General features: G+C 28.8%; 1 protein-coding gene across 2 annotated transcripts in view; it reads left to right on the forward strand.

The window, feature by feature from the left end:
- Positions 1-2434: 2434 nt before the first annotated feature.
- The window catches only part of LOC129968494 (alkylglycerol monooxygenase-like), a 34818-nt gene continuing 17172 nt past the window's right edge, over positions 2435-20080 (forward strand). Inside the window, exon 1 of one of the 2 annotated variants that reach the window (XM_056082444.1) lies at positions 2435-2570. The gene's annotated coding sequence lies outside the window, so the exon portion shown is untranslated. Of the gene's footprint in view, positions 2571-16474; positions 16631-20080 lie in introns of those variants that run through there. The other variant, XM_056082436.1, reaches the window with a different exon arrangement.

Below are 20080 nucleotides of genomic sequence, written 5' to 3' on the forward strand. Positions count from 1 at the left end.
ATGATCTTGTTAACTTATATTCTAACATCCTAATAAAGAGACTTTTCCTGAATAGATTTTGCTCAAAATTTGATAGAAACTTACAAATTTGGTCGTGATTTCGTATACCGAATATCATTCATCTAGCCTAAAAAGGGCCGCGGTGGTCTGATGGTAAGGTCTCGGCTTCGGAACCGGAGGGTTTCAGGTTCGTGACCCGATTCCACCGAAGAACCGTCGTGTAAGGAGGTCTATTGCACGTTAAATCCGTCATGACCAAACGTCCTCCCGCTGGTGTGGTGTGGTGTGGAGAGGGGGTGCCAGCTCAGGTGTCGTCCTTGCCATCTGATTGCGGTTCAAAATGACGAGGTCCGTTCCAAAATAGCCCTTGTGTTGCTTTAAACGGGACGTTAATATAACCAAACCAAACCATCTAGTTTAAAATGTTTTTGATTTATTTTTGTCACAGACAGGCAGATAAAATGGAAAAATGTATTTTTTTTGAATTCAGGGTGATCTAAAACGTACAGATTCATCTAAATCTCTTGTCATGTTCTCCATATTTCACATAAGAGAAAATATAAATTACAGAACGAATAATTTATCAGACGTTAGTAAATTGAAGAGATGACGGCAGGCAGCATGAGACAAAGACACAAATAAGAAACTACCATCAGCCAATGAAACTATTCAGACCCTTCGAACTTTAAGAAGATCAGTCAAATACCGGGCTGAATCTTTTTTTCTGAACATTACTCATATGTAACAGTTTATTGAAAGAATGCTTGATAACTCAATAGACTCGATAATATTTTACAAAATTTTTAAAAAATTAAACATGTATGAATATTTTTCTATTCTGTACTTTGTAATGATAATACAAATGCTATAGTATAATACGTTTTTTCAGCTGTTCTTGTATATTTAAAAACTGTATTATTTTAAATAATTATTATGCTGATCATTCAGTTGTAGTAATCACTTTGAATTAGACCAAAGTAATCACTGAGTATTAGAAACATTCATGTACATAATAAACATAACATGTACTGTTTTAACCCTTTATTTACCGACGGTACTACTGTACGGTAGTACTGTTTAAATCTGGCTTATATCTTCACACTATGATGATTTTTTCGAACAGTACTTAAAAGAACGCAAAGAATGTATTTCTAATAGAAAGCAGTAGATGTCAAATAAAAATAACATTAAAAATCTTTTATTATTAATTTAATTAATTAAACTATTTTAATTCATTAAAAACGTTTTTTTTTTCTTCTTCTTCTTTTTCCTGGGTTTATTGTGTACCAAAACTTAACTAATGGTTCAAAAATAAATCTGAATATGATGGTAAAAGAAATGAGTAAATAAAGAGCTAATATCTAAATATCTATTACAATTTGATGCTTGCAAATAATCTGTTGAATCATAAACAAAAAGCTATGCATAAGTTATGCTTTGATAATTCTTTTTGCATGGAATTTTATTGATTTTTAAATCGGTATTACTTTTTAAATAGTTCTCAAAAAATTTAAAATTAATAATTGTGTTTATTTTGTGGTAACGATTAGTTTTATTCAAAACTAATTCTGTTATAAAGAACTCCTACTACAAGTGTTCGATTCGTTTCAATCATAAAGGGGTTAGAAATAAAAAAATTTGTAATAAAATTGCCGTTGCAGTTTTAAAATATTGAGAATGTGATTATCTCGATTTCTAAATATCAGTTCACATAAGCTGAGTTCTTTTCTTTCTTTCATTATTTCTGTCCATTTTTTAAAATCTATATTGTTTGTTTACAGCCAGTTCTTTAATTATCAATTATTAAAAATACACTGTTACATTTTCCTGTAAATAGTAATAATAATTAAAATAATGATTTTTTAAAACGTTGTAATCACGAAAATATGAAAAGTTTTAGTAACTTTTAATGTCCACTTATATATAATATATATTTATGATGGCGATGATAAGGATGAGATCGTCATATCATCACATACATCAATTGCTTCAACAAGAACAATAATCTCAAATATCTGATCAGAAATGCAACGTGTAACAAATACATTAACTATGAGTTTACTTTCCCCTTTGATCATAAGAATCACGTTTTTTCAGATATTTATACATCATTGTCCTTTAAGCTAACACTAACACTTTGATCAAGTTGTGAAATATCGTTTGTTATCTGCAGACAACATAATTGTTAGACACTTTCTTTTTTTACTTTAAAATATAATATTTTTTAAAAATCATTCATATCTACCATTTATCTAAAATTCTCTGATAAATGCAACGTTGTTTTCCATACTGATTAAAAATGCGTAAATTGTTGTGTTGAAATTCTTGCCTATGTTTCATTATAAAAAAGAGAGATCTTTTTTCCTTTTCTGGATTATCAGAAGGTCAATGATATCATTTAATCAATAATTGATAAGATTTTAATAAATAACACTTTTTGCGACATCAAAGAATTTTGATAAAGCAACCATAAACAAATTATTTAGGGTTTGCGAATAGTTCGTTTTAATCTGTGCATGTGATTGCCACTTCGATTAAAGGAAGGAAGAAAAATTGCAAAACCGATCATAGTAAGTATTAAACCTTCATATGATTTATATTGAAGATGTATTTTCCAAAAATAAAATTTCATAAAAAATTTTCGAAGATATATTTTCCAAATACAAAATTTATATGATTTTTGCGAAGAAATATTTTCCAAAAATAAAATTTCATATGGTTTATTTCGAAAACATATTTTCCAAAACTAAAATTTCATATGATTTATTTAAAACATATATTTTCCAAAAATAAAATTTCATATGATTTATTTCGAACATATATTTTCCAAAAATAAAATTTCATATGATTTATTTTGATGATAAATTTTCCAGATGTATTTTCCAAAAATAAAATTTCATATGATTTATTTCGAACATATATTTTCTAAAAATAGAACTTCATATGATTTATTTCGATGATAAATTTTCCATAAATAAAATTTCAGATGATTTATATCGAAGATATATTTTCCAAAAATAAAACTTCATGTGATTTATTTCGAAGATGTATTTTCCAAAAATAAAAATCCATATGACTTATTTCAAAGATATATTTTCAAAATAACTTTTTGTTAATTTTCTAAAACATTTCTTATTAATATGTCAGTTATGCTCTTTTGCTTCTGTTGATAATCTAGACTTTTTATTTGACGTAATATTTTTCGTAGAAGCGAACGATAATTATTTCTTCTGTTGGGAAAATTTTAATTGTCCAATTGTAGATCTCTCCTTGAACTAAAACTGTTTTGGTTTACTTTAAGCTTTAGAAATAAAGTAGTATTTTTGCAATGGATATTTTTTGGCCAACTCTGATTTCCACATTTTCTTATGCTTCAGTGCTGGTGTTGAGCAAAGGGTTAAAATAGAATTATTGTGAAAAAAATTTTAGAAATGTTGGTAACTATCTGAAAAAAAAATCTGTTGCCTGATATATCGCACAAATCAATAAGGAGTACATTTTATTCAAATTTCTCTTAAATATTCCACAAGCACACAGCCAAGACATAAGTTATGCTTTTCATCGTTATTTATGTCAGTATTTTGTCAGTTATTCTTATCAATATTTTCATTGTTGATGTAGATATTTTGTTTTTTTTTAATCTTGAAAATATCCCTAAAATCTTTTTGTTTAAAATAGGAGATGAGTTAATTACACAAATGAATGTTCTTTTTCCTATTATTGGAAGTATGTATATAGCTAATAATGAAATAAGATCCCGCATTATTTGGTCTGTGAGAATTCGCTCCCAAATTTATTTGAATATTGATGCAACTTAAGAATCACAAACTGTTTTGTTGTTATAGTTTTATAGCAAGAAACTTATTTTGAGGTTTTATATTTGATTCACTTGGATTTTTTTTTCTAAAAGTATTTAAATATCTTTAAAATCTTTTGTAGATTATATAGTTTTCTTTCAATGTTAACGTTTCGCAAAGATATTTTTTTCTTATAGAATACTGCATTTGTATTTTTATAAACTATGCAAATATGGAATGGAATTTTTATGACCGAATTGAAAATAAGTTCTTTTAACTTATAATTTGATAAAATGGGGTTCAAAAGAATTTAATCCCTCTAGAGAAAAAAACTAAAACAATTACTTTCGCGAAGTAAAATTATTATTGCTTATTTTCCACTAGATGGCTTCATTTAAATATATTTATTGAATTAATTCTTAGCTTTCGCGTCGTCATTTTAAATTTAAAAAATGTTTTTTTCCCCAAAATTGTGAAATTGTGTGGCATCCGAAATTATATTCAAAAAGTTTCTCCTAAATTTTCAAAACAGAAAATAAACTAAAATGATTTCTAGATTTCTGAGAAATATATTTCTTAATCAACTGTAAATTGATTTTTTAAACATATAAAGTATGCCACTGCGCCTTATAATAAAACAATTAATAGCCCCAAAACGAGTCTTAAAAACTAAAAACTAATTTTTACTCTTCTTTTGAGTTATTATCATTATTTGTGGATGCACCAATTTTTATCCACCTCATAGTGACCCACAGAAAAGAAATTAAATTCAATTTTTCTAGATGTAGTGATCTCCAAAATGCACATTTGAGATATAGTGATTACTGAGACCCATAAAAGAAGGGCTAAAATTCTGCACTTTTTAAAAATTATTCATTAGACTGCGAGATATAAATAATAGATTGAAAATATAGAACAAAAATAACTTGTCCGCTATTTCAAAATTTAAAAAAAAAGTGGTACTAAGTATTTCTGATTTTTGGAAATTTCAAAAAAATATATATATATCTTTTCTCTAATTTCTAAGAATATATTGCATTTTTGACTGAAATTCAAAACATTTTCATTCTTTTATAACATATTTATTCGTTTGATTTTCTTCCTTTATTTAAGAAATAAGAAAATTTTTATTTAATATCTGGTAGTTTACACGACGAATAAAAAAGCTACCCTACCATTAAAGTTAGAAGAGAAAGGTACCGGACAATTGCGTTTTTGATACGGTATGACGTCATGGGACTAGTCTCTATTATAAATATTAGTATACACAATGAACCAAACATATACATTATATTAAAACAAGACAGTTTTAATGTCTATCACAATTTGACGTTTAAAAATAGTTTGTTGCCGAAGCTTGGATATGTAGTTAATTATAAGAGATTTTATAGAAACAAAACAAAATTAATATCTCCGACTGACCATCTGGTCGCCAAAGGCGGATAGTTAATAATAAAATTAAGAATTTTCTTCGCCTTTTTTCTACATGCTGACTAAGCAGAGAAAGCTAGAAATTATCTTCGTCTGCTTTCAATTTTTGATAATATTAAACCAAACGTGAAATTTCTTACTTGTAAAATTCAGATACAAATAATGATGCAAAAAGGGAAAGATCTATCAATTGCAACACTTTTGGCAAAATCATGAAAATTTATCACATTTACCTTATCGTTTCATTAAAAAGATAAAATGGATAATGATTTATAATCATTGAGCAATTTTAAAGGCACGTGATAAAAAAAATCATAACCATCTGGAAGTTAGGTGTAAGCGAAAAAATTTCTCCTTGGAATAAAAACAACTATCATTACCTTCGCATTTGCTGATAACAGATGTAGAATTTAAATGAAGCATTTCATGATAAAAAGCAATAAACACATTTTCCTCTTCTTTAAAAATATTTTATAGTTCTCATTAGAAACAATATTATAATGTACGGTATTTGTTGTGTTAAGTGTTTTTTTAATTTGTTTGTTTGTTTTGGGAGCAAAATTAAACTTTAAATATATTTTCTATTGCGTTGAGATCTGTTTTATCGTTTTAAAGTTAGGTATCGACTGCTCATGGAAAAATCACTTAATTCTGAGTTATATTTAGATGACATAGATGGAGATTCTGAACAGTTGATGATCATTACGTGAACTTCTAAATCACAAAGATATGAGGTTAGTATTAATATAAAAATAGATTGAAGTAGGGTATATATTAATAGTATTTTGCATTTTTTACATATTTATTTGAAAGTATCTGCTTTTGATGACCAGCTTCTTCGTCGGGAATTTTGACTGTTTTTTTACCTCTAATTTCCATAACATGATCTTAATGCCTTCCTCAACAAAGTAGATTCAAACAATAAACTGCGATAGAAATTAAAGTCATGTTATTTTATAATTTCATTAAATATATAATAGAGCGTGTAACCCAGCTTCAAATAGCACGTTGTCAATCTTGGTTTTTAATAATGAACATAACAACAATCGCAAATAATAAACATAACATTTTTCCTTAGTTTTTAATAATGGTAGAAAACCCCGTAATCAAAAGTTTGATAAACAATAAAAATATTTTCAATACCTTTACAACAATAAAAATTATTAAAAATTGTGCAACAAAATTACGAAAATTTAGGAAATTGTTGCATAATCAAATAAATCTTATAATTTTAAACGAGCAATTCTTGTGTGTGTGTATATATATATATATATATATATATATATATATATATATATATATATATATATATATATATATATATATATATATATATATATATATATATATATATATATATATAAAAATTTATTTCGTGTACCTCGGAAACGTCTCTAAAGTTTTGGATGAAATTTTAAATTTAGATAAGTTTTGCTTTTTAATTTTATTTAAATATGTGTCTTTCCTGAAAAAATGCAATTTTCCACAAAAAAAATTAATAACTATTAGAATAAGTATATTTAACTTCCAATTCGAAGTGCGTGCAGTGCAGTATAGTGGTCAGAACAACATGAAAGACGCGTGTCTTGAGGGTTCCGGTCGAGCTTTTTGCTTTATTTTTTTACTTATGCATTTATATTTAATATTTTTGCTTTTTAACTATATAGATGCCTTGCCTGAATAAACGGGATTTTACTAAAAAAACCAGTTTTATAACTAACTATTAGAGCCTTCTTCTATCTGCTGTCATGCTGACAATGTCATTTAGCGTCATTTCGGACTCGACTTCACCAGGGCAAAAGTGTTATGAGTATAAATTCCAAAATATAAGTAATGATAACGGTAATATGTAAACGGTAAACGGTAAAATGAATACTGCAATATAGGAGGTTGTTTCGAAAAGCATGTTAAACTAAGTACATTCATATTTTTTTTGTATTTAAATGACCTGTTCATGTGCAGTTAAAATTTAAATATATTCATATGCAATCAGTATGTGATTCCTGCATAAATATTTTCTCAAAAAAAAAACCATGGCTCTACCAAAAAAAAATATTTTGTAAAGTTCAGTTTTCCAAATTATTATAATTAAAAATACAGCTATTTAATTTAAAATAAATGAAAAAATTATTTTTGTATAATAATATTTTCAGAAAATGTCAACATCTCGCTTAATTTTTAATTAATTCTAATTCTAAGTAAGATTTTAAAAAAGAACGCTCACCTTCAACATCTAATATATAAAAATCTCGTGTCACGGTGTTTGTGTTCGTACTCCTCCGAAACGGCTCGACCGATTTTTATGAAATTTTTTATGCCTATTTGGTAGGTATGAGGAAAGGTCGTAAAGTATATTTCATAACGCTAGGTAATTAGGTTGACCCTATCCCGTCATTCCACGTTCAACGTACGCTGATCAGATCAACGCTTGCTTGAAATCATTGCCACTGTGGCGTAATGTTGAAAAAATCCAGCTAAAAATAAACATGCGCGTCCAAATGCTACAAGATCCATCTGCTGAGGCATTTTCGGGCCAATTGTTAGATATCGGCTATGGAAAAGTTGCTGTCTAGGAAAATACTGGATGCATAAAATTGCCTACTAATTTATCGTTGATTCACAAAATGCTCTCATTGACCACATATTTCCCGATGTGGCTGGCAGAAAGAGCCATTTTGGCAGCAAAAAATGTGGACTTCGATGATTTAAACTTCAAGATACAGCAGTAGTTTCCAGGTGACTTGGTGTCATGCAAATCGATCGATACAGTTTGCGATGCTAACGAAGTTGTAAATTATCCAACCGAGTTTTTGAACTCACTGGATTTGCCAGGCATGTTACCACACCTTCTACGACTGAAAGTTGGATCTCCGGTTATTTTACTTCAAAATTTGAACCTACCACGGCGGTGCAATGGTACGCGATTGGTCATTAAAAAATGGATGAAAAACGTTATCGAAGACATCATTTTGAATGGCAAATTACGAGCCGAAAATGTTTTGTTGCCACGAATTCCAATGATTCTCACAGACGTGCCAACTGAATTCAAACGCGTTCAATTTCCTATTAGATTGGCTTTCGGAGTGACAATCAATAAGTCGCAAGGCCATACGATGTCTATTTGCTGCTTAGATTTGGGCACGCTATGTTTTTCACACGGACAATTATCTGTGACATGTTCTAGAATTGGCAAACCATCGAGCTTATTTGTGTTGGTTAAATACGGATTGACAAAAAATATCGTACACTCAATTGCTCTTTGAAATGAATATTGATTTTTTTAAATTTCATTTTTATACTTTAGGATAAAAAAATATATATCTTTTTTCACTTTACCTTTAAATTTTAAGAGATCAAACAATGTATATGTTCGTTGCATTAATGAAACACATAGTATTGAGAAAATGAGTGATTGGTGTTTTTTTGTTTTTATCGACAATCATTGTCTACAGCGCTCCATTCCTCTTTCTGTCGTAGATCCCATCCCCACACACTTACAATACATTCATTATTTTTTAATTAACAACAAAAATATTCACTAGAAATAATTTATATGGCAGAACAACGTTTGCAAGGTCAGCTAGTATATTCCTAACATACTTGGTAGCTCCAAATCAAACTATCTGATCTATAGAGCACCACCATATGCGCACATTCAATTTTATTATTAGGAGAGAAGCAGGTACGAATGAGAATCTAAAATCAGTATTGCAAATCCATAGCTTTTGTAAAAAGATTATTCAGGCGACAAGAGATAATTCAATGTCTTTTTTTAGTTTTACGACTGACTTCTGTCTGATTTGCACTTCAAGACGTCTAGACCTATCATTTCATTTCAACTGTATTTAAAATCGACTGAAAGACATTATGAATGAATCCATTTTAATCTTCTTTCGGCCTTGACTTCTTCTAAAACGCAGACCTACAGTATAAAACTTTATCTTAATAAGACGAATCCTTTCTATTTCTCTCAAAAGCAATAAAAAAGAATTGCAAAACTAAGCAAATTAAGGAAAAATGCAGCTAATTTTTAACTTCAATAAATTGTTTTGAGTATTTTTGTTGGCCACAAACTCCTTTCTTTCTTTAAACTCCTTTCTGATTTGTGCTCTTGTTCTTATTTTGAGAATAAAATCCTTCAATGGAAATTTTGCAATTGATCTTGGTCACGTCTTCTCTTCGATCTACGATCTGGGTATTTAAATCGTATAACATGAATATGTTCACATATTTTCCCATTTATAAAAATCTAATTAGCGCCAAAACGTCTAAACGAGTTGATGGTAACTTTCAGGTTTATTTATTTTAAGTATAATTTCAGCGATTAATTGATGAGAATCAGACACGTAATTTTTCATATCAAGAATTTCGACGGTAAAAAAAATGTAATGGTGCTATTTTGATTTAAGTACATTATATTAAACTGGATTCGTTTTGGATCTAATGACGGTATTTTTTAATTTAGATTTGAATAAATGTTTTATTAATATTATTATGTTCAAAAAGTTCTGGAACACATTTTATTACGGAAGAGCGAATACAGAAATAAATAATTTGGTGTTTCTTTCGAAGTAACTATCATCGTACAAAGATCTAATTTCAAATTTCGAGATTCAATGACTCATCCTCTCCTTTCGTCCCTTCACGATGCACTTCATCGGAACTTGTGAATCGTAGCTCCTTAAGAAAATACTTCACGAAAATGTAGAGTAGTATGAAGGGAAGTCATATGACTGACTCTCCGATCCGCCCAAAGACATACGGATAATAAATGCTGAATGACCATACCACTGCAACAGCAACACTGGTGGGGATTGGGGTTGAGTCCAAAGAGCCACCACCGGCCATGGTACAACCCTTCCCTCAGGAAGTACGTCTCGTCATCGATGGAAAGAGCCAGACCCCCACCTTTTCGTGCACCCTCCAGAGTGGCGAAATCCAACTACCATGCCGGAAGCATCTCATTCACATTTCGAGGTGCCACCCGCTGCGGGGTTGTAGTATGAAGGGAAATAAGCTGGTGGTGAAAGAATTGGAGTATAATATTTTGAGAAATCCTTTATTTATCAGTAGGGTAACAGGATTATTTTAATGAAGTACAGTACACTTCCGAGTATCCGGTTCGCTACTATCCGACCTAGTTTTCTTTTATCGTATTTAAATGAGGAAGGCAAGGCGTTGCATTGGCAATAATATGTTTCTTGTATTTAAGTTAAGCTTTACAAAATTTATGTCAATTATCAAAATGTATGTCAAAATGTGAACAGTTTATATCTTTTAACATACTTTTTCCTCTAATAAATTTTTGAAAAGTGGAGTGTAATGTATAAAGATATATAAACTAACAGTGCAGAGCCTTTTATTTTAACCCGACAAGCTGCCTGCAAATGCTTCTATGATTCATCGGGCCGTGGCCGCGTTCACATTCTATGTGTCTTGAGATAAAAGGGGGGCTTAATACTCAATAAGAAGCGAGAAAATAGTATTAGAACTGTGAGCTTTGGTATAAAAACTTTGTCTTCTGGTATTGGTGGGAAAAAAATGAGTTCATAGAACTCCGGCCTATCCGGCTGTTTTGTTATCCATCCAGTCCTTCCGCCACATTTGGCCGGACTCTCGAGAGTGTACTGTATTTCTGCTGGCACAAACTCTTCTCTTTAACCTCCTTATTTTGAAATTTTCATAAAAATTCAATTCCTTCGAAAGAAATTTTGCAATTATTCTATTTAATTTTTAAAATTGCTCCATCTCTTTAATTTAAGATCCGGGTATCTAAATCGTACAACATGAATGTGCTTATTCAGTTCTCGCTTAGAAAAATTTAATTATCGTCAAAATTTCTTAACGAGGTGGTGATAATTTTCAGTCTATTTAGTTTTAGTGTCATTGCATCAATTAACTGTAAGAGAATCAAGTATATAATTTCTCATATCAAGAATCTTTGATGATAAAAAAAAATTGCAGCGGTGCTCTTTCAATTTAAACGTTTTATTCGTTTAAGTAGATTATATTCGTTTTAAGTAGATTATATTATATTGGATCTGTTTTGGGTCTTTTATGACAATACTTTTAATTCGAACTTGAATAAATGTTTTATTAATACTATTAAGTTCAAAAGTTACATAACACATTTTAACGGAAGAGTGAATACAGTGAAAGCCTATTAATTTGGTTTTTCTTTCGAAATAACTATCATCATACAAAAATCCATTAACAGATTTCGAGCCTCAATTTCCCTCGTCCTTTCCTTTCGTCCCTTCATGATGCACTTCTTCGGAACTTGTGAATCGTAGCTCATTAAGAAAATTCTTCACCAGAAGGTAAAGACACCTAAAGGGAGATAAGCTGTTGGTGAAAGAATTGGAGTATAATATTGTCAGCGGTCATTTGTTATCAGGAAGGTAACAAGATTATTTTAATGAAGTACAGGTACACTCCCGAATATCCGGTTCGCTATTATATGACCTAGTTTTCTTTTATCGTATTTAAATGAGGAAGGCAAGGCGTTGCGTTGGCGATAATATGTTTCTTGCATTTAAGTTAAGCTTTACAGAATTTATGTTAAAATGTGAACAATTTATATCCTTTAACTTACTTCGTCTCTAATAAATTCTCAAAACGTGCAGTGTAGTATATTAAATACCAGTTAAGTGCTCTCTGTATTAACTGCACATTTTACCGGCAATTGCTTCTATGCGGCCGCGTTCACATGCTACGTGGCTTGAGATAAATGGAGGGTTTAGTACTCAATAAGAAGTGAAAAATACGTATTACGTAATACGTTTGGCAAAAAAAAAACTTTGTCTTTTGGTTTTGGTAGGCAAAGAAATATGTTCATAGAATTCCGGCCAATTCGGCGTTTTTGTTATCCGGTCTACCCTTCCGCCACATTAGGCCGGATACTAGAGAGTGTACTGTACTCACGATTTTTCCTTCCCAGCTACTATGATATTGATATTTGCATAACTTTAATAAAGTGCTATATGCATCCACTGCAAGTATTTGAAGCTAATGAGGCATGTTCTAGTTCACACAACACTCTTCGTATGTTTTATGGGTATTGGCATGATTTATTTACATTCGCAAAATATTTAAAAAGTTCTGGCACTTTTTGTATGCCTAATATTTCTTTAAATGAGTTTTTTTTTTTAAGTATTCTACATTTTTAAGAATCATATATTATAAATATTTAAAAACCAAATAAGTTAGAGCCATATTTCCTTCTTAAAAGTAAATTTTTCAAAATCTTTTAATTCTATAGAAACTTATGGAGGCCGTGGTGGCCTGGTGGTATGGTCGTAAGGTTTTAGGTTCGAGACCCGATTCCACCGAAGAACCGTCGTGTAAGGAGGTCTATTGCACGTTAAATCCGTCATGCCAAACGTCCTCCCACTGTGTGGTGTGGTGTGGAGAGGGGGGTGCCAGCTCAGGTGTCGTCCTCGTCATCTGACCGCGGTTCAAAATTACGAGGTCCGTCCCAAAGTAGCCCTAGTGTTGCTTTTCAACGGGACGTTAATATAACTAAACTAAATTAATCTATAGAAACTTATGTACGAATTACATCTTCCTTTTTCTTTTAAATTCCAAAGTTTCGATGAAAAGACAACTGTTTTAGAGCTCATTCTCACAGAATTTTTGTATCTCACCTATGGAGGGATGGCATAATTAATTCTGCTTGTTTAATTAATTGATCTGTCCATAACATTAAGTTTTATAAGTTTAAGTTCAAATGAACTTTCACAAAGTAAACACTTCAACTGATAATAATAAACACTTCAACATTAATAATAAACACTTCAACTGATAATAATAAACACTTCAGTAAACACTTCTACTGATAATTCAAGAAATAAATGTAAACACAATTTATATTTTACTGAGAATCTTTTTTCATTCTTTATTTCATTTTTTCCATCTTTAAAGAAAATTCACTTGAAAATGTAAACAAAACAATGATATTACTATTCAGAAAGCGAACACGACCTCCAGATGTTGAATTAATAAGTGAACAGGAATGTTTTTCCTTCTTTTCTGCGTCAGAATCGCGATTTTCCTAATTCTTTTAACAATTCATTAAAACTGACAACAGCTTATACTCATGTTCAATTTAATCCGGTATTTCCTCGGTTTTTAAAGCAAACAATCGTTGAGGAATGACTCATATTATCTGTAACGAGCATATTTGCTTATTGACTAACTGGATGATGAATAGTCACTTAGGTTGTATTGTTTTTACCAGAAAAATATATTTTTTATAATGCATATTTTTTAAATGATTTTTAAAGGAACAGTTTAGTTTTAAGATTTAAAAAAATATCTGCATATATTAGGTGTCTACTCTAATCATGATTCAATAGTTAAAATTAATAGTTTTAAATTCTTAACTAATAGAAATATTTATACTTCCAATTGTAAAAAAAAAAGCCTAAATGCCTTAAATAATATTATGTTATATGAATCAATAAAAGGTCTTTTGAAAAATTACCATCTTAAATGTTATCTAATAATCACTTCTATTAGCTATATTTAGTAAAATATTCTTGGCAAACTAAGATAAGAAACAAAACAAAAAAAAAAAGATCCAGATTTCTTCAACTAAAACTATTCGAGCTATAAAGCTTTAAATGTCATTATGCTAAACCAATTCAATGGCCTCCTTTAGGAAGAATTTTTTTTTAATCATTTAAAGCATGCGACTACATTCGGAATGAATTTTTTGAAAAACATTCGAAAATAGTTATATTTTTTGAATATTTGCATAAAAAAGATTGAAAAAATATCTATAAAACCAAAATATAGGAATTAAGTGGCGAGTCTCTCTTTTTTTTTTTAAACTGGAAAGATAGCACATTTTGGGCTTCAAAAGAGGCATAATGCAAAAACCTTTTAATTTAGAGGTTTATCAAATGATTTACATAAAATTTTGCAGATAGCTTAAGAAATATATTATGTAGTTCCTGAACTAAGTTGTATTTCTATACATTCTTTAAATATTGTGGGTCATGTGATAAATAAGAAGAAATTTTCATTTTTTTTTTCACTTTCTGAAGCACTAAAATAGCTATAAAATATTTTTAAATGAATAGATTACTTATTCTCTCATTCAGGAACGGTAAAACATATTAAGAAATTGTTATACATTTGAAAGAAAAAATATACATTCGATTTTATTTTATGAGATTTTACGTAAGAAATTCTACCAAAGAAAATAGCATCTAAAAATATAAAATAACATTAAATCGTATATAAATGCAAATATAAAAATCTATGAAACTTCCGGAAAAATAGGCATAGAAACAAAAATTGACAATTTTATAAAGCTGTTCAAACATTAAGAATATTAAATTTTTAAAAAAAATTCATAAATTCGCAAAAAAGTCGACTTTTTAACATAATCACCTGTCTTAAAAGAGTTTTCTCGAAACTTTATTCTTTTGAATTAATGAATTTCATCGCTTGATAAGTAGGTTGCTCGCGTGATAAAATACTCGCGTGACAAAACTATTTTGCTTAGTATGATTAATATGTCTAATAGAATGCATAAAAATTATTTTTCAAAATTTTTAGAAGCTCATATATTGCCACGAATAACTTAAAATATAATTCTTTACGTTTTTCTAAATAGAAATATATTATATCTCTACAGGCTTGGAAATTATCTATTGGGTCATTATTAAAGTCGATACTCTGTAAATTATTACTGATTGTTTAACACATCGGTATTATTTCATAGCCTAAACAACTTAAAAGATAGGATTATTAAAAAATATTGAATCATTTAATTTCTAAAATTAAATTCGTCACTTCATTTGATAGTCTGAGAGTTGAACCCGTTCTTTTTTTAAGTCATATTCTTTCTATTTTCATGTTTTAATTTTTTTGAAAGCCATGAAACATTTAAAGTGAAAGGCAGTGGCTTTCTGACACCGTACTGAAAATCATTATTCAGTAAACTGAATTTAACATATTTATTTGCCATTAAATTTTAATAATTATAATATTATAATATTACTGAATATTTTATTACTAAACTGAAAATGAAAACACACACACACACACATTATTAAAAATACGCTAAGACAATGTTATTTTTATTTTTAAATTCATTTTCTTCATGTTGTTTTATTTTAATTTTAATTTCGAAGAATGAATTTGTATATTATCCTTTGAATATCTGCTGCTGTTCTCTACGCATTTCAGAATTTATACTCATGCCTGTTGTGCCAATGTTAAATGCATTCGGCAAAATGTCAAAAATAAAAATGCAGGAAAAAAAATGGTATAAAGTGGAAGTTTATTCCAATAAAAATCAGAACCTATCAGAATTTTTATAGGTAAGTCGTTTAAACTGTCTGATGGATCAGCAAGTTTCAACTTTTGACTAAGAAGAGACAGGTTCGGGAGTAGATGGATGAAAGGCATAAGTATTTGAACTTTCAAATGCTTATATATTTATTTTAGCAGCCATGTCATATTTAGTCATATTCATGTCATATTTAGCAGCCAGCATATATTTATTGTTAGCGGCCATGTCAAAGCAATTTCAGCAAAATGCTGATCAGGCCGTCGTCTTTAAAACCGTGTGTGTGTGTGTGTGTGTGTGTGTGTGTGTGTGTGTGTGTGTGTGTGTGTGTGTGTGTGTGTGTGTGTGCGTGCGTGCGTGCGTGCGTGTGCGCGCGCGTGTAAAATGTTTTCCACTTTCTCACTTTCTTTCCTTTTTTATAACGTTTTATGATTTCTCATTCACAGAAATTCTCTGAAAATGAAGCAAATCTCCTAACCCAGAAAATGTTATAAACAGTGTGTTTTTCAATATTTACAAAAAAGTGATTTTTTTTTAAATGTACTCTTTATGAACAAAAAATTTTACCAGAAGAGCTTTCATTATTTAAGATATGCATTAAAGTCAATGAAGTGGATAAAAAAGTTTCAGAATTCTTCAGGTTTTTTCCCCCATTTTCATAACTTTATTTAGAATTTCCTTAAATACTCGATTGTATTTCATTTCATTTGTTTACACATTTCTTTATATTGCTTTTCTTGTTACATTAGTCAGAGTCTGGAATGACGTATCTGGATTTCACGAAAAGTTTGGTCACTAAATAAACATGAATCCGCTAAACGTATTATTCAGCTGACTGTGCGAAGGCTGAATACAATTACGGATGTTGCTCGTTGTGTGAACAATTTACGAAGCCAGAGCCTTCATTTTTTTTTTTTTTTTTTTTTTTTCATTCCTCCAAAAGCATCTCCTGTGCCTCAGCCGTTATTTATCAAAGGTCATGTGACTTCCAGTATTGTTAAAAAGTTTAGACGGCATCTTAACCAAATGCGTAGTGTTATGAAAGTTGAGAACCTGTTGAATGAAATAAAAGCAACTCCACTGGTGCTGAAAAAGTATAGTAAGTAAAAACATTTTGTAGATGTCTAAAGTAATAACTTAATGATTAACTTTTTTTTCATCAAATATAACGTGAAATTGCAATAATGCGTATTAAGACGGATTTGAATTTTCACAATTTGTATACGCTAAAAGACACTATAGCTGAATGTGACCAATACCAATTATAGTCTTATTCTGATTTCTTCTGAAATGTCAGCCGATTCTTAAGAGATTTTAAATCGTAATTTTTCTTAACTTCGATCACGATCACTACACATAAAATAAACTTTATGTTTCGACCCGTGGCGCTCTCTAGTTATCAGTAACGTAAAACAAATGACGCAAATGTTTTTTTTTCTGTCTCTGATAAAATAAACAATGCTCAGAGGAATTTTCATTCGTTTTTTTATATTTATTATTTTAAAAAGTATGGAAATAGCAGGTGTATTCTTTATTTGTGGAAATATTACTCTTAAAAAGAAATATTTTTTTTTAAATATTGAATTTTAAAATATATATTATTAATTCATTTCTTTGTGCACAATTTATAATGGCGTCGTTTCGATATTTTAACACTTTCTTTCGTTTGTGGATATAAAAATATCTATTTTTCCATTAAACAAGTAAAATGAATTAATTTTGGATTAAAGAATTTCCGAAAGTTTTTTATTTTTTTTGAAAATATATTTAATTTTACATATTTTTTTTTCTGAATAAATACTGAGAAAACTTTTTAGATCAATTACTAACATAACAAATTGCAATTCCAGAACTATTATTTATCATTTTTTACGTGAATAAATAAGATAAAAATTGTAATAATTAAAAACTATGACAGAGCGGTTATAATCTCACCTCCGCACTCATAAATATGATTATTATTTCAGATTAATACAAATAATATGCCAATAGAAAGCGTTGATGGATAGAGATTAAAGATATTAAAGTTAGGAATATTTAAATATGTTTCATATTTTAGTTCTGGAAAACATGTGATATTTTCTATGTGACTTATCCAAGTCAAAATTTTATGTTCCAAAATTGTAGAGTAAAAATTCTTTTTAAAAATTGCATTAGTAAACTGAACTTCCAGAATTTGGACAGGACAAATAATTTGAAATCATAAATCTGGAATAAACAAAAATTTATATAATCTAAAGCTTTTATGTTTAACTTTGTATAAAATGAATATAAATTATTTTCGTTTTATTGAAAATAAGATGCTTGATAGACATTGTTTAGTTATAAAGCGAATTTTTTTGAAGAAATTGTTTAACTAGTCTTTTAGTATTCGTTAAGAATTTTGCTATCCTAGGCGTACATATTATGAGGGTCCTTCTTTTAATTAGTTTCAAATTTCAACTCTTTTTCAATTTAACAACATTTTAAGGATTTGTAATCTAATTAAATTTATTTATAAATTTTTATTTGAATGCACTGATGGAAACGCATATTTTTTATTTTGTCATTTGTTTATTTATTATTTTCTCATTTGTTATTTTATAATTGTTTCTTTATTACGACTCATAACTGGGAGGAACTTACGTTTGTACGAGATGTTATTTAAGCATATATTCTCTGTGCATGTAAGATCTGCAATTTAATTTTTGTGAACTTAGGAAAACAGATGGGAATTGCACAATCGAATTTGAAAAAGTCTGAATAACATTATTATATAATTAATTATTTATAGAATTTGTATTTTTTAGAAATTTAATTGACAACTATATTCTTAATCTATATGACTGCTGTAGCCCTAGGCAACTGCCTAAGCTGCCGAATCGGAAATCTACCACTCTACTTCTGAATAAAAATCTTTTACTTTTTGTTATATTTAATCAAAATAGAAGTATTTAATGATTTTTTTGTTTTGCTTTCAGAAAAATGATGAGTAAAAATAACATAAACGTTTAAATGCAAATACTGCATTTTGCACTTTTTTTTTTTTTTTTTTTGCTTTGCTTTCGTCGTTAAAAGCCTGCAGTTTCAAAAAATACGTTCGTTCGTTTCGTTGTGTTTCATAGAAAAAATACTTTAAAAAATTTATAAAATTTGACTTTTAGAATATTTTAGAGTTCTTTGCCGTCTTGGTTTAAAAAAAAAAAAAAAAAAAAAAAACAGGATTTTATTCGATTTCCAAACCGAAAAATATCTGGAATTTTTAAAAATGTTTAATTAGCACCATTCAGAAGGGAAGAAAAGAATAATCTTCATTTATTAATTGTAGTTTTTATTCATTTTCCCTGAATATTCGAATAGTTTTTTGAGATGCATTAAAAAACAAAAATTAATTTTTATAAACGTTAAAGAGCTTAATTATTTTTATAATTAATTCTTTCAAGAATTCTGTTCAACTGTTGAAGGAAAACACACACAAAAAAAAGCACAAAAGTTCTTTCTAAAACTTCCCGATAAATTATTTGTTTTGAACTCAATTTCTTCAAAATCTGAAATCATCTGAAAATGGCTCAATTAATTTTGGAGCTTAATGTATGTACACTAACGATTATATAAATATTTTTTTTTATTTTCTATAAATTTTTAAACTCAATTTTTGTGAGTTCAAATTAATTTCAAATCTGAACTATCAAATTTTAATGTTTATGATTGTTATTTAAAGAAAATACTATTAAAACGGTATTAAATAAAAAATCCTCATTTTCATTTTTTTTTCATTTATAATAGTTAACCTTATATTTGATATACAACCAACATGTTAAAGTATACTGTAATGAATGACAATTGACGTTAAAAGCATATGTATATCTATGAGTCACTGCATCATAACTGCATGTTAAAATACATCTTTAATACAATTTTGAATAACAGAAAGAAGCTAAAAAAAGTAAACAATTATAATTTTACATGTGATTTCATCGCACATAACCAACTTCTAATTGTTTGTAGATTCACTTTTATTCAAATTTAGAAATTTCTTTTTCAATCTATTATAATTAAATGAAAAACTTTTTTACTGGTAGTTATATATGGTCTAACAATTATAAGCCTCATGAAAGTCAATGTATTTCGCTATGAATCTTTTCAAACAATTTTCAGCAATACATTTCTAATTGCATTTGGAATTCAAACCGGATACCGCCATTTGGTTGCAGTAGAATAAGCAATATAAAAGATGACTTCTTGCTGTGAATTAGATGAGAAAATAAATGAAAAATGTTGTTTTATTGCACAACAGCTTAATGATGTGAAGGTCATACCAAAAAGGAATTGTATCGATTTAACTAAAAGATTTCGAATCAACCACACAAGTGCTCCATGATTCAGTTTTTTATCACATTCTCAGTAGGTTGTACTTTTAGTTTTCAGCTTATAATTTATGAATCTCATTGTCGCAAAATCCTTCTGAAACTAAATATTTCACTTTTATAAGAATTAAAATTTAGATAAATATTTTTTGTATTACCAATAACGGATTTCCAGGTAGGAAGACTAGGCAGCTGCCTAGAAC

This window comes from Argiope bruennichi, chromosome 1 (assembly GCF_947563725.1).
Source record: "Argiope bruennichi chromosome 1, qqArgBrue1.1, whole genome shotgun sequence".
Taxonomy (NCBI): domain Eukaryota; kingdom Metazoa; phylum Arthropoda; class Arachnida; order Araneae; family Araneidae; genus Argiope; species Argiope bruennichi.